We start from the raw sequence: 15,348 nt of genomic DNA on the forward strand, positions 1-15,348 counted from the left end.
CAAATGTTTTCTGATCACATGTTAGATGGATGTCTTTGACTGCTGCAGTGTGTCTTGCTGTTTCTTTTGAGTATCGCTCAGGACCGACGGACTTTAGACACCGTGTCAATTTAAAAAGAGCTTCAATATTTAAAAATGCACCTCGAGACACCTGTGTTCTGTTTCATTTATTGTGCTGTGTCTAGCATGTTTTAGCGCAGGCGTCACTAAGATTCGATGTTCTGATGAAGTTTCAGCGCGTGATAAACGGTAAGCCAATATTTTCTCCCTTCTGCTCTGGTTTGCTGAGGGGCCTTGTTAAACTGTATACTGTTACTATATTGTTACGAATGTTACGAAACAGAGTGAAAAATAAGTGCTTATGAACTGTTAATCTGCCATTTTACTCATTATTTGTACGAAAGTTAATAAAAGTAATTGTTGTTGTAGCGCCTCAAGTGTTCATTTCACCAGGAAACTGCTGTGATACGTAGCACGATGCATGTAAATCTAATTTAGCAAAAAACTTGTAATAGGAACGTGACTCTATGAGACCAGGTTGGTATCCACCTTTTCCCTGGGGGTCTGTCACGTTTGTTTGTTTTTGTTCATGTTTTGATTCATGTTCTTCATTTATGTCTTTTATTTTGATATTTTGAAGTTTACTTCCTAGTTCCTGTCTGTCATGTGATTTCCTGGTCTTGTCATGTGACCCTTATGTTTCATGTGTTTTGTTCTCATTGGTTTATAGTCATTGTCTTATCATGTTCATTAGTCTTGTCTTTTCATTGGTTCATGTTTATTAGTCTTGTTATCTTGTTATTTGTTCAGTCTTGTGATTGGTTGTCATGTTATTTTGTTACCCTTGTCTGTGTATTTAAACCCTCATGTTTGCCTTTGTCCTTTGTCAGGTATTGTTTTGTGTTTTCATGGTCAGTTCATGATTCTTGTCATAGTCAAGTCTGTATTTAGTCAAGTTTATGTTCATGTTGATATATTCTGTTTTGTTTTCACTTTGGAATTATTTCACGTTTTGGACTTCTCGTTGTTAATAAATACTGCACTTGGGTTCACACTTCATCGTCATCATCTGTTCCTGCCTTCAGCCTGTCTCAACGTTACAAAATACCTGACCAACAAAAATGAACCCAGCAGTAAAACTGATGCGTTTGCGTCAGGGGACCCGACCCATCGAGGATTTTATGGAGGAGTTCTATGAACTATGTCATCAGGTGGAGTTACATGAGGTCTCCCTCAGACTGTTCTTTCACGCAGGATTAAACAAGACCATTTATTCCCTGATGCCACAAGGGGCAATAGATTGGGCTGTCCAAGATTATACCGACTTTGCCCTGCTACTCAGTGGGTTGTCATTTACTGTGGGAGTGGCTGATGTTGAACTTGGTCCTCCTACAGTGAGCACCACAACAGAGTCCACAGCCATGTTTGAGTCCTCCATCACACCTGGCTCGTGGGCCAGCGCCCACGCCTGCCATAGCCAACAAGTCAGCACCCGTGCCCATGCTTGCCGCGGTCAGTGAGCCGGCGCCCACGCCTGCCGTGGTCAAGGACCCAGTGCCCACTTCTGGCGCGGTCAACGAGCCAGCGCCCACACCTGCCGAGGTCCAGGAGCCAGCGCCTGGAGACTCATCCGTCCCAGAGCCAGCACTTGGAGCCTCGTCCGTCCCAGAGCCAGCGCCTGAAGCCTCGGCTGTCCATCCCAGAGCCAGCGCCTGAAGCCTCGGCTGTCCATCCCAGAGCCAGCGCCTGAAGCCTCGGCTGTCCATCTCAGAGCCAGCGCCTGAAGCCTCGGCTGTCTATCCCAGAGCCAGCGCCTGAAGCCTCGGCTGTTCATCCCAGAGCCAGCGCCTAAAGCCTTGGCCGTCCCAGAGCCAGTGCCTAAAGCCTTGGCCATCCCAGAGCCAGCGCCTGAAGCCTCGGCTGTCCCATGTTGATTGTTGGGTGTCGGAAGCCACCCGTTGAGGGTGGCAAATGTCACATTTATGTTTGTTTTTGTTCATGTTTTGATACATGTTCTTCATTTATGTCTTTTATTTTGAAGTTTACTTCCTAGTTCCCGTCTGTCATGTGATTTCCTGTTCTTGTCATGTGACTCATGTTTAATGTGTTTTGTTCTCATTGGTTTATAGTCATTGTCTTGTTATCATGTTCATTAGTCTTGTCTATTCATTGGTTCATGGTTATTAGTCTTATCTTGTTATTTGCTCAGTCTTGTGATTTGGTTGTAATGTTTTCTTGTTACCCTTGTCTGTGTATTTAAACCCTCATGTTTGCCTTTGTCAGGTATTGTTTTGTGTTTTCATGGTCAATTCATGATTCTTGTCATAGTCAAGTTTGTATTTAGTCAAGTTTATGTTTATGTTTATATATTCTGTTTTGTTTTCACTTTGGAATTATTTCACATTTTGGATTTCACATTTTTAATAAATACTGCACTTGGGTTCACACTTCATTATCATCATGTGTTCCTGTCTTCAGCCTGCCTCAACGTTACAGGGTCTTACTAGGGAAACAGATGTGGGCACGACTTCTACCAAAAGTCATTCTATAGCTTTGGCTAGCTCCGCCTGCAGTCGTTTTAGACTCCATTTACACCTGGTATTAAAAAGTTTTTTTTTTTTTTTTTTGTGATTCTGATCACAAGTGGTCAGAGCTAAAAACAGGTGTAAGCGTGGTGCAAAATGTGATCGGATCATGCCTACAGACATAACATGTAATACGCGTGCGCATAACGTCATCGTTTTCACAAATTCGACGATAACTGCATCATTTTCAAAAACTTGCACTTTGAAACCCGTTTTCAAACGTTTGCGTTTTCAGGCCCCAAAATGTCGTTGTCGTGTAAATGAACAGCCAAAACACAAAACGCATAAAAAGTTTTCCGTTTTTACTTGAAAACGTTGTCGTGTAAACGGCCCCTTATATTCACTAAACTACTAAGGATTGGCTTGTTTTTGACCCAACATTTTTAGAGATATTGTACAGAGAATTACATTTATATTTACACTCATAGCTACCCTAGACTAATGAGGGATGCAGTGTTGTAGTCAAGTCACTAGATCTTGAGTCCAAGTCCTCACTGCTCAAGTCCAAGTCACCAATATTGTGTCCAAGTCGAGTCACCAATAACTACATACAAGTCCGAGTTACGAATCCTTGTATAGGTCATAAAATAAGCAAAAAAATCACAATTCTGTTGCCATTTTAAGTTCAGTCTTTCAAAGTGTATTGTACAAGAAACCATACACACAATAACAATACCACCTCTGTAGGTTATTTCTTAATGTTACTTGAATGTTTGATATTGCTTTTAGAAACTTTAAGCAGTTTTCTTAATTTGTTTCTTTGTTCTTATTTTAGTACCAACTGTTTCTTTGTCTTGAATAATTACTTGAGAACTTCTATCTCTCTCTCTCTCTCTCTCTCTCTCTCTATTTATCTATCTATCTATCATCTCAATGTTGTATATAGGCCTATACAATAATCAAGGAAATAAAAAATGAGGTGTCAGAAAAACAACATTCCACTGTAAACAACAGTGCCTTCTTGCCATTTATTTGAAGTTTTTTTTTTCCTCAGGTATTGTCCTCTAGTGTTATATTATCAAAATTCATTGTAATTCAGGCATTGGAGCAATTCACATGATTTTTCATGGATGGATGGATGGATAGATGTTTGTCCTTTTAACAATGGGATTACTTAAGTGTTTTAGCCTACATTTGTGATAAACTCGCATCACACAAGCCAGTCTCCATCTCTATGTAAAACTGCACCTGTCATAAACGCATGAACACACGTCAACATAATCTTATGTTCCTGTTATAATTATAACTTGTAATAATGATTTGTGATTTTGTTCCACATATTTTCGAATTTTCTGCGTATGTACCGCCACATAGATTCTGAAAAATCCTTTATGCGTTGTAGACAAACTTGTGCAGGTAAGTTTTCTACTGAGGTGAAAGTTTTGAGAGGGCTTGGGTCGCAATGTGTTCTTTGTTAACGGTTTCTGTCATTTGATTTGCTCATGTCTGTTACATTGTCAGTGACCATCAGAATATCATATAAGAAAAATATTTGTTTCCAGCATTGAAGGTTTTTAATTGAGCCGTGTTATCAGTACGCTCTGTTTGACAGCATTGAATAAATTCCTCTGAAATCTTTTAATGAGTTCCCCAAGGCTCTCTGCTCAGAACTTCACCTGTGTAACACCTGTAGCCATGGTGAAACCACAGTAACATACACAAATACACACACTCTCCATGCTCATATAACAATGGGAGCACGCTCAGTCAAACTCAGCAAGACTCCTGAACGTTTGAATAGATGTGGGGATTCTGCTAGAATGATGATTTTTATCACATGTCAAATCACCTGTAAAATGTGACTGTGACATGACAACGGGCCAAACAACAATGATATGTGAATGGGCATGAAGTCCCTTTTTTTGTCTGTAAGTTTGTGCTGTGAAACTGTCACATGGAGTGCAAGGTGAGTGCACTGTGATGGGATTGCATTGTTCGAAACACTTCAGAATCAATACTGTATTGTGTGTGTGTGTGTGAACCCAAAATCCCATTTGACAAAATCTCTAATCATCTAAGGGATAGTTCACCCAAAAAGGAAAATTCTTTCATTATTTACTCACCCTCATGATATCCCAGGTGTGTATGACTTTCTTTCTTCAGATTTGAAGAAGAATAGAAAAATATCTTGGCTCATTAGGTCCTTTAAATGCAAGTCTTTTGAAGCTCCAAAAATCACAGACAGTCAGCATAAACGTCATCAACACGACTCCAGCGGTTAAATTAATATCTTCTAAAGCGACACGATAGCTTCTGGTGCAAAAAAACTCTTAACACTGCATCATCCTTCTGGTCAGGAGCGGTACGCGCGTGTGATGTAATTGCATTGGCATTTGAGACACGAGAACGGAGGCATGTGCGTCACAGCTGTAAGAACAGCGCTGTTTACAAGTGAGGAGGAGGAATGCTGTACTGAAGCTTTGTTGGTTTTGGTTTAGATCTGTATTTATCTGTTTCTTTACTCACAATGGTAGGTTTGTGTGCTTACCCTGGATGTGTCAACCGAGAAGGCTTCTTTTACGTTCCCCCGGCACCCCCCTCTAGAACCGCCCCTGTGCCCTAACATTCTGCCTGACATCTCCTTTTGTGTTTAACAGAAGTAAATCATACAAAATTTGAACATGAGATTAGATTAGTTTCAACTGTATCATTTTGCGGAGTACAAGTACAGAGCCAATGAAATACAGTAGCATCAAAACAGAAGTGCAAATAGCAGTATGTATTTCAATTATGGTGCAAGTGTTGAGAATGGCAGGTATCTATTACAATGCAAAATAATAATGTCAAAACAGAACCATGACTTGGTCAAGTATGTCAAAATTTGCAAAGAGGCTTGATAGATGGGTTAAAAGGAGGTATAATACATGTCCAACTGAGGACAAGTAGATGACAGTATTGCCAATTATACTTTAAAAACTGTAAATCTTTTATTCAGTTTTACCATAGCATTTTTTTAATTTTTTTTTTAGGTCAGTAAGATTATAAGAGAGCATGTCTCTAAAATAAAAGTGACTCAAAGGTAAGTCTGTTGACTCAAGGTATTTGTAAATGATGAAAAAAACATGAAACTCACTGTATCATCTGTTTCTTACAAAATTATAATACTAATAAGAATGTGGTATGTTTTTTGCGTTTTTGGGAGGACATTTGGTGTGTAGCTGCATACACTCAAATAATAATAATAAAAAAGAATAGTTGTTAAAAAAAGACAACACTAAATTTGGGTATATTTTATATGCACACAAACACTGAATTTGAAATGCACAACTGGAGATCTTGTAGCATTCGAACTTCCTCATTAAAATGGCATGATGTCATCAGGTGTCTGGGACAGATACAGAGAAAGACAGATAAAGAAAATAATTACACATAACATACCTGTATTGAACATGTCTATGTATTGAAAGGATAACATTTAACAAATTAACAAGACAATTAACACTTACCATCTCTTTGTGACGCCGCACAGAGAGCACCATTTCTCCATTATCTGCCAAATTCTTCAGCCATATACAAATACGTTAAATGCACATTGTTTACATAATATTTGTCATCAGTGACATTGCACTTGTCTGCCAGAACACTCACATAAAAGTGCTGAAGAATGCAAAATACAATGTCTTTGAAATGTAATGTCTTTTGAAACATTTAACTTCATTGATGAAATACAGTGAGATTGAGCCATTTGATTCGAAGTTGTATTGTGTCTTTATAATACCAGCTTCTAAACCTGACACAGCATGCAACAGGTGTTTGGATCATACATGCTACATTAAGAATCAATGTTCTGATGACACAAACAGATATTTCACATGATGTAGCCCAGAAGGTCAGTTTAGAAACTTAGTTAAGATTAAAACAGTGGACTGACTGATGCCTACAACATAAAAAGACACAGCCAAGTATCATTTTAGCTATAAAGCTAGTGCAATGTAACACAAAAGTGCTGTAATCAGGACTTTCAATTTTAAAACTAACATTTTCAACTTTCATGTGACAGTTCTTAGTTTAAATGAGAGAAAATGAGACAAACCTTGAACTGCAGTGAGATCTACACAATATTAGGCAGGTGATTTTAATGTTGTGGCTGATCGGTGTATAAAGGGACTTGGGATGGGCTCTTTTTACTTGGGAAAGTAGGTAAACAACTACTCAGGACACCCTAGCAACCACTGAGGACAGCAAAGTAACTGCATAACAACACACTAAAAACTACTCAGAACTACCTTGCAACATCATAGCATAGCCCTTGAAACCACTCAGAACACCAACGGCACGTTTTGCATGATCAAACACCATTTTCTTTAGTAAATGCTCAAATCCAGTCATTGCAGATCCATTGGTGCTGCTAGTTGAAATTACACCCTTCAGCTACACATGTAAAAAGTTTCTAACAGAGTCAGGATTTTTTAAGAATCCTTAATAGTGCTCTTGAAATAGATTTGTTCCTTTGATTTCCAGTTGAATTGATGATGATTTATGCGTTACATCCTCAGTGTGTGGGTCACTAGCTTTGATGGCTTGTCCCGAAGCATCTCTGTTATTCAGCAGTCGCACAGCTGTAATTCACTACCATCAAGGTGTCAGGACCAATCCCCCAGAGTGCAGTGTTCTCCAAATCCCCATTAGCTTATGCCTACTGTCCTCTTCTGTGACTCTTCACTTTGGCTGTGTGCCATGTTATAGTTTCAGTACTCCTCTCCTTGAATATGTGCCAACAGAAAAACTTCCTCTTGGGCTTTTCACTGACTACTGTTGACTTTCCTGCCTGTGATGGATCTAATAAAGATAAATGGAGTTACATAAGAGTTTGGATAGTGGAAGGCCACACTATGGGGAATCAGATGGGCAAAGTCTTGGCTGTTATTTTGTGAGTGGCAGACTGTGGTCTTGGCAGTCTGTTGTTCGTTTGGCGGCCAGCAATATCGGAGTCCAAGAAATGCTGTCTCAAGAAACACCGGCCCGTGGGTTTGAGGAACAGTTCCCAAATAACATCTGTTCTCTCTGGGACCAACCCTCACAACACAGGAGCCAAAGAACAATAGCCCATTTCTGGGAAAGAGCTACTTCCATGGAAAACAAAAGTCTGATAACAGTACTGGGCCATTGTTACACCCCAAACGTTTGTAGTACAGGGGTCATTGACAGGAAACAGTGCCATTTGTGCTTGGAAATTTAAGGATTATAAAAAATAATTTCATTTGAAAAGTTTACTGTTGAACTTTCAAGAACTGAAAGGAACAAAGTAACAGGTGTCAGAACAATCATAAATATTGGGGGACTGTAATTGAGATTTGCATCCCAATACTCAGATTAGGGATGTTTTGGTCAACAAATATGGTGGTTTCAATAGATGACTATAAAACTATTGCTCCCTTTCTTAAATATGTTGGTACAGCCTTGCAAAGTAGGAACCGTTATGCATAAGGGCTGTCAATCGATGCACTTTTTTTTGGGTATCAAATCAACTGATATAGCATTTAATTAATCTAATTAATCACATATATTAGTATTTGCTGAAAAAGCCTCCAAATACATGTTGTTTCACTAGTTTGCTGGTTCATATAATCCCAGAGCGCGATAAGGTAAACAGGTTTGGCGTGCTGCCCATAACTGAGGGGCTCAAGTACAGGACCCGTTATGTGGTTATGAAGATATGTTATACAAGATTTAGAATCAAGGTGGCAAAAGGGAGGAGGAGGGATGCCGGAAGAATGTCGCTGGAGCAAGTTAAGCGACCGCTTATATATCCATGAAATGTAATTGATAGGATTAGATGAACAAGCTCCTCCTGAATTTACATTTGGAACTTAATTTGGTTTATTTCCAAATAACAAATTCTCTATTTTGGTTCATTAATCTGTTCCAGGTAGAAAACGCTGCTCTCACAAGATGGTTCTTGCATTCTGTCTGCACACATGCGTCAGTTGTATGCTTTTGGTGAAAATCACTGTGGTTGCGTCACGTTTTCTGGTTTTTACCGTATCTAGGCTGTGCTAAGTTAAAACGATTTGAAACTTCATAAATGCGTCTTTAGTCCCCTGCACTCTGCTTCGTCCTGCTGTTTTGAACAGCTGTTGGTTTGTTGTCTGTACAGCTCTGCGTGTTGCCTGTGCAGCTGGAGCTGCGCTGATTGCCTCATGATGACTGTGAGTCGCAAAAACTTGAAGGTGGTACTTCAAGACTGAATTGCACCACTGGTAGGAAAATTCCTTATTATGATTAGTTTTTATACAATTAATCTACCTGAATTAACACATTAAATATAAAGCCTTATTATTTATTGTGACTAACTCTGGGACTAACTGATGAACTGTGAATTTGCACTTCATATACTTTTAATTTGAATAGATAACTGAGTAAATTGTAATAGTATGATTCTGTTTAGTTGTGCTTTGTAATAAATCACACATTCGAAATAAAAAAAAAATCACATTTCTCTTTCATAATATGTTTTGTGCAACAACCATTTAATTGAGTTGCTTTTCAAATATTTCAGGGTTGAATGTAACAGGGTTGAATTTCAACACACAAATAGCCATTAACAGCATAATCATAAGTCATACCACATCACGGTATTTACAGTCTATATTATTTACAGTTATTCAGTTAAACAATGATTTAAACAATGTTACAGCTCAAATAATAAATTAGTTTTAACAGAATAATGTAAGTGCTTTTAATAAAAAATTATAAGCTTCATATTTCTGCCTTTAAACCCTCCAAAAATGGGCCACATTCACTTTCATTGTAAGTGCAACACTGTAACCTCGATTTTTGCTTCTTTTTTTTTAAGAAAACAAGGGACGAGTCAAAATACATTTTTGTGGTAATCAACATTATGCCACAAATGCTGTTGATTAGAGCTTAACTTGTATTGAACCCAGAATATTCCTTTAAGTACATCTATAGTAAGACATGATCAGACACATGTGCCACACAAATGACCCAATGAACAGAAGAAATGAGTTCTATGTTACTAAAATCGGATGTTCAAACCTAGAGCGTGTAATTATCAGTCAGCACAGATAGACAGCCACCTGAGGCTTGTGCTGTCACATGTAAGCTGGCACGTTTGAAGATTGGCAGCGGTTCAGCCTGAAGCCATGTGCCGAATACATAGATGGTGCAGAATGGTTCTATGGGAGGAGCAGTCCTTTAATGCCAGGATTCTTTAGTTAGCACGGGAGGGAATGAACAAGCGTGTCAGATTTGGCCTCACGTGCAGAGCCCACCTCACTTCCACACATGCGAGAGAGATGTGGTGTCATGGTAACCTGCTAAAATTCAGCATCTGAATTTTGAGGCCACCTTACTAGGTAGCACATTAAGATGAAACATCTGAGACAAAGTTGATTGTTAAATGACACAATACTGAGAACTCCATTTAGTCTACTGAGCTAAGAGCAACCTCTGAGCAATACTAAAAAAAAGAGGGTTTGCGTTCTCAGCTTCACTTCCTGAAATTGCATATTCAGTTCTTTGGCAGCTCACAGCAGTTAGGTCATGCAGGCAGATTTTTAAAGGATTAGTTTGCCTAAGAATGAAAATTCTGTCATTATAAATTTATATGCTGTTATCTTTTCACTGGAACACAGAGGGAGAATTTTTAAAGAATCTTCACACAGCTCTTTTCCACACAATGACACACACACACACACACACAAAGGAATTATGTGCTTTATTCCAAGTCTAAAGTCACATGATACTAATAATCTTCCCTTCCAACAAAGCTCTCAAAACCCGATGGAAATCAATTTCCACCACATGAAAAAACAAAAAGAATTGTGCTCTTAATTATGACTTTTCATCTCAAGATATGACTTAATATCTTATAGTTTTGACTTTTTATATCATTGTTAGGATTTACTATCTTATAATCTTGAATTCATATCTTGCATTTGACTTTTTATCATAAATATAACTTAATATCTCATAATTATGACTTATTATCTCATCACTATAAATTTTAATCTAATAATTGACTTTATATCTCATTATTATGACTTACTATCTCATAATATTAAGTTTATCTCATAACTGAATTACTGTATGATAATTTGGACTTCTTGTCTTGTATTATTATTTTTTTTATCTTGTATGGTTTTACTGTATGTCATAAAAATGATATATTATCTCATAATTTTGACTTTTTATCTTATAATTTTGGTTTTTGAATCTAATAAGTATGACTTCTCACAATAATCATAATTATGACTTTTAATATATTTGTTATCACTATCTCATAATTTTGACTTTTCATCTTATAACTATGACTTATCTCACAATTATGTTATAATCTAATAAGAACAACTTAGTATATCACAATTATGACTTTTTTGTCATATGACTTTTTAATTGACTTTTATGTTGTAATTATTCATTAGTATCTCATAATTATGTGTTTGAATATAATAATTACTATGACATTATATCTCATAAATATGACTTAGTATTTAAAGATGCTATAAGCGATTTTTTTATGGAAAAGTATGCAAAAAATTGTAAAAGAAAATGACAGCTGTAGACTTTGTAAACAGCAAACAAAAATGTGTCCACGGACAATAACGCCTTTCACGCTTCTCATCATTTTGCTCGTTCTCATAGTGTTGTATTTGAAGCGGATCATCTTGTGTGTCATAACCAAACGCATTTATTAGAATATGCTAAATGAAGAATGAGATTTTAGAGTTGCAGCAGAAAGGAGGAATTATCAGTGAATAATTACCAAAATTGTGGCCCGTGCCTCACACAAAGCTATTAAAACTATATGACTTCAGAAGAGTTGGAAAATAGTGCACAAGTGGTATGGACATGAGGGTGAGTCAACATTTTTATGACAACATTTTTATTTTTGGGAGGTGGGCAAACACTATTGCTTTAAAGTAATCATTTACTCACCCTCATGCCATCCAAGATGTGCATGACTTTCTTTCTTCTGCAGAACACAAATTAAGATTTTTAGAAGAATTCCTCAGCTCTTTTGGTCCATACAATGAATGTGAATGGGTGCCAAAATTTTGAAGCTCCAAAATAAAGACTCACATAAAGGCACCATAAAAGTAATCCATAAGACTCCAGTTGTTTAATGTCTTCAGAACAGTATTTTTTTAAGTCCAATATTTAAGTCCTTTTTTACTATAAATTCACCTCCCTGCACTGTCAATCTCCACTTTAAAATTCTTCTTCTTGTGTTTTTGGTGATTCACATTCTTAATGCATATCGCCCCCTACTGGGCAGGGAGGATAATGTCTAGCAAAAAACTTCCATGGAAGAAACCATTTTTGGGCTGAACTATTTCCTTAAAAATGAACCAAAGCAAATAATAAAAATAATAAAAATAATCATAATCATAAAAAAAAGAAAACAATTTAAGTCTACTAAATGTTAAGAAATCACCAATATGCACTTATCATTTAAAAATGTAAAAGTGATTGATGCAATTACATGGCCAATGGTCAATTTTTAAAACCAAAACACTTTCCTCCAAACAGCATGTTCTGTGTAAAATCAACAAGGGACTGAAAATGGTCAGGTACACAAGAATGAAATGCAGAGAAGTATATGGCAGCTGTAGCTGCTCACAAGTGGATTTGTATTATGCTATAGCTAAAATCATATATAGAACTTCTAGTACAGGGTGCAACAGAGCATGCACTTAGAAGTAGAAGCATTTTTCCCATTCAGTTTCTCTAAAGGGATTTCAAAAATTACTTCAGTTAAGACTTCCAAATCAACCAGCATCCAGATCAATCACAACCAGTGTTGGGTAAGCTACTCAAAATAAATAAATAAATAAATAAATACTAATTACTTCTCTAAAATTGCTGTCAGATTAGTTTACTGGTTACTTTAACAAACAAGCTACATCATTAGGGACCCCACATAGGAAATATCAAATAGACTAACTATGGTAAGTCATAGTCATTAAAGGTGCTGTAAGTGATTTTAGCATTCTGATGCTTTCACGTGACTGAGCCGTTGAATTAGCCATGCCCCCTCAATCCAAAATCCCGCCCTGTTGTTAAATATTTGTATTTTAGTAAAGATAATAATGACATAATGTATCTCTCTCTAATATAACATTGCTTGGACTGAAAATATATGTATTTTTATTGTTGATCTTTGTTTCAACTGCATACAACAACTGAAAGCACTATTACAAATATAGTGTACAGATCAATCCAGCTCAGGTAAATACAGGTAATCCACTAAAATAACGGAATTCTGCTCAAAATGTTGCGTTTGCGCTTAGATTAAATTTCCGATGCATCTGGGAGAAATAGCGTGCCGTTTTTTTTCCGCACTTTCTTTGTCTTTTATGACTGTTGCGCTTTAATATCATGCAGTAACACACCGACATAGTGATTGATGTTCTCATGAAACAGAGTTTCCCCTCCCCTCCAAATCCAAACACAAGTGGTCACAGGAGATGCATTTAAGCGACCAGGTGTAAACAGCGATGCGTCTCACCTGACCGCATGTGATCGGATCACCTGAGACACATCTTAAGGTGTAAGTGGGTCTTTAAGTTACTTTCTAAAACTCTTTCTAAAATATTTCAACCTTGTTCATTATTGCATGCGATTCATTCCGCATTACAAGGACTCGCTGGGGGTCTCGTTATATTTCTATTATTTCTGAAATATGTGTAATCCACTTAATGTACTTAAAATGTACTAATGTACTGATTACTGTAACTAATTCCTTTGTAATCAGGAAAACATGAAAAAAAGACCAAAGGTGCAAAACAATGTACTTCAGATGAAGCATTGCGAAAGGCATATATTGAATCATAAATAATGATATAATATAAAACTACTGACTTATAATAATTTATGTGTCAAAAATATACTGTATATTTAAGAAATGTAGCATCATTGGCAATGTTTTTATTATTATTATTATTATTTGTTGTCCATTTTACCAGTCCAGTGAATGATTTTAAAACACTATTATTGATTATCTTAAGCGGATGTTGAACCCCTTTTGGCTTTCTGATTTCAGAAATTACTCCCATACAATAAACTCATTGACCTTTGTGAAACTATATCACACCTACACTAACCATCTGCCGTTATTGGACTACCAAACCGTCTGACCTCATGTCTTGTTTTGAAAGGAAAGGTTTTAAACAGCATATTGCCACACAGTCAGAGGTGCGGCACAGTGAGCAGAGGACAATAATATCGAGCAGTAGGCCGCCACCTGCTGGTGGATAAAGAAACAAAACACTGTTTACGCACAATTAAAGGAATAGTCCACACAAAATGAACATTCGGTCATCATTTACTCACCCTCATACCGTTCCAAACCCATATGACTTTCTTTCTTCTGTAGAGCACAAAAGGAAATAATTGAATGAATGTCCTGTTGACTGAATTCAGCACAATTGCAGTAAATAGTGACTCACTGTGACACTTTATAAAGCACCCAAAAGTTTCATAAAAGTAGTCCATGTGGCTTAAGCGTCATATACCAACTCTTCTGAAGCCATACAACCACTTTGTATGATGAACAAACTGAAATGTATGTAATTATTCATTCTCTAAACAGTGCTGAAATTCAATATGGCAGCTACATCAATAACATCAAACCTCACTAAATCTTGCAACACTGATGTCACGGCGTCAGCATAGAAGAAAGTCATGTGGGTTTGGAACAACATGAGGGTGAGAAAATAACGAGTGTGCTATTCTTTTAAAAGAATATATTCATTACAAAACATACAATTTCTGGTCCTAGATGCTGACTGGTTAATGCAGTGTTTCACTGTGCTAAAATAAGAAATACAGTAACAGCTCTGATGTGGAACACCTGTTTAGCGGAGACCAGGGCTAGTTGTCACACTTTTCACTCCAGTGAATATTTCTCAGGGGAGGTTTATTTAGAGACATTGCTTAATGTCTTGGCCACAAAAAAGCAACAGGACATTTTCACCCAGGAAAAAAGATTTATTCATTTAGATTTATTTATTATTTATTGAACCTTTTAATGCATACCTCGGGTCTTTAGTGACCCGGGATCTCATCCATGTTTTGAAGTTATGTCCACATGCCCTCTTTAGTATTCCAGAGCCTTTCTCTTCTAAAAAAAAAACCCCCACAATTGCAATTTTGCGGATATCTCATACTAAATTTTTCAAAAATTCAAACAAAATCTAATTTAAAATACAGTTTTTTTATTATAATGTTATTAACTGAAGCAAAAAAGTTATCAAATACCAACCGGGCCTGTGTGAAAAAGTATTTGCCCCTTAGTTACTACAGGTGCAGCTCAATAAATTAGAATGTCGTGGAAAAGTTCATTTATTTCAGTAATTCAACTCAAATTGTGAAACTCGTGTATTAAATAAATTCAGTGCACACAGACTGAAGTAGTTTAAGTCTTTGGTTCTTTTAATTGTGATGATTTTGCTCACATTTAACAAAAACCCACCAATTCACTATCTCAACAAATTAGAATACATCATAAGACCAATAAAAAAAACATTTTTAGTGAATTGTTGGCCTTCTGGAAAGTATGTTCATTTACTGTATATGTACTCAATACTTGGTTGGGGCTCCTTTTGCTTTAATTACTGCCTCAATTCGGCGTGGCATGGAGGTGATCAGTTTGTGGCACTGCTGAGGTGGTATGGAAGCCCAGGTTTCTTTGACAGTGGCCTTCAGCTCATCTGCATTTTTTGGTCTCTTGTTTCTCATTTTCCTCTTGACAATACCCCATAGATTCTCTATGGGGTTCAGGTCAGGTGAGTTTGCT

This window comes from Myxocyprinus asiaticus, chromosome 13, assembly GCF_019703515.2.
Source record: "Myxocyprinus asiaticus isolate MX2 ecotype Aquarium Trade chromosome 13, UBuf_Myxa_2, whole genome shotgun sequence".
Taxonomy (NCBI): domain Eukaryota; kingdom Metazoa; phylum Chordata; class Actinopteri; order Cypriniformes; family Catostomidae; genus Myxocyprinus; species Myxocyprinus asiaticus.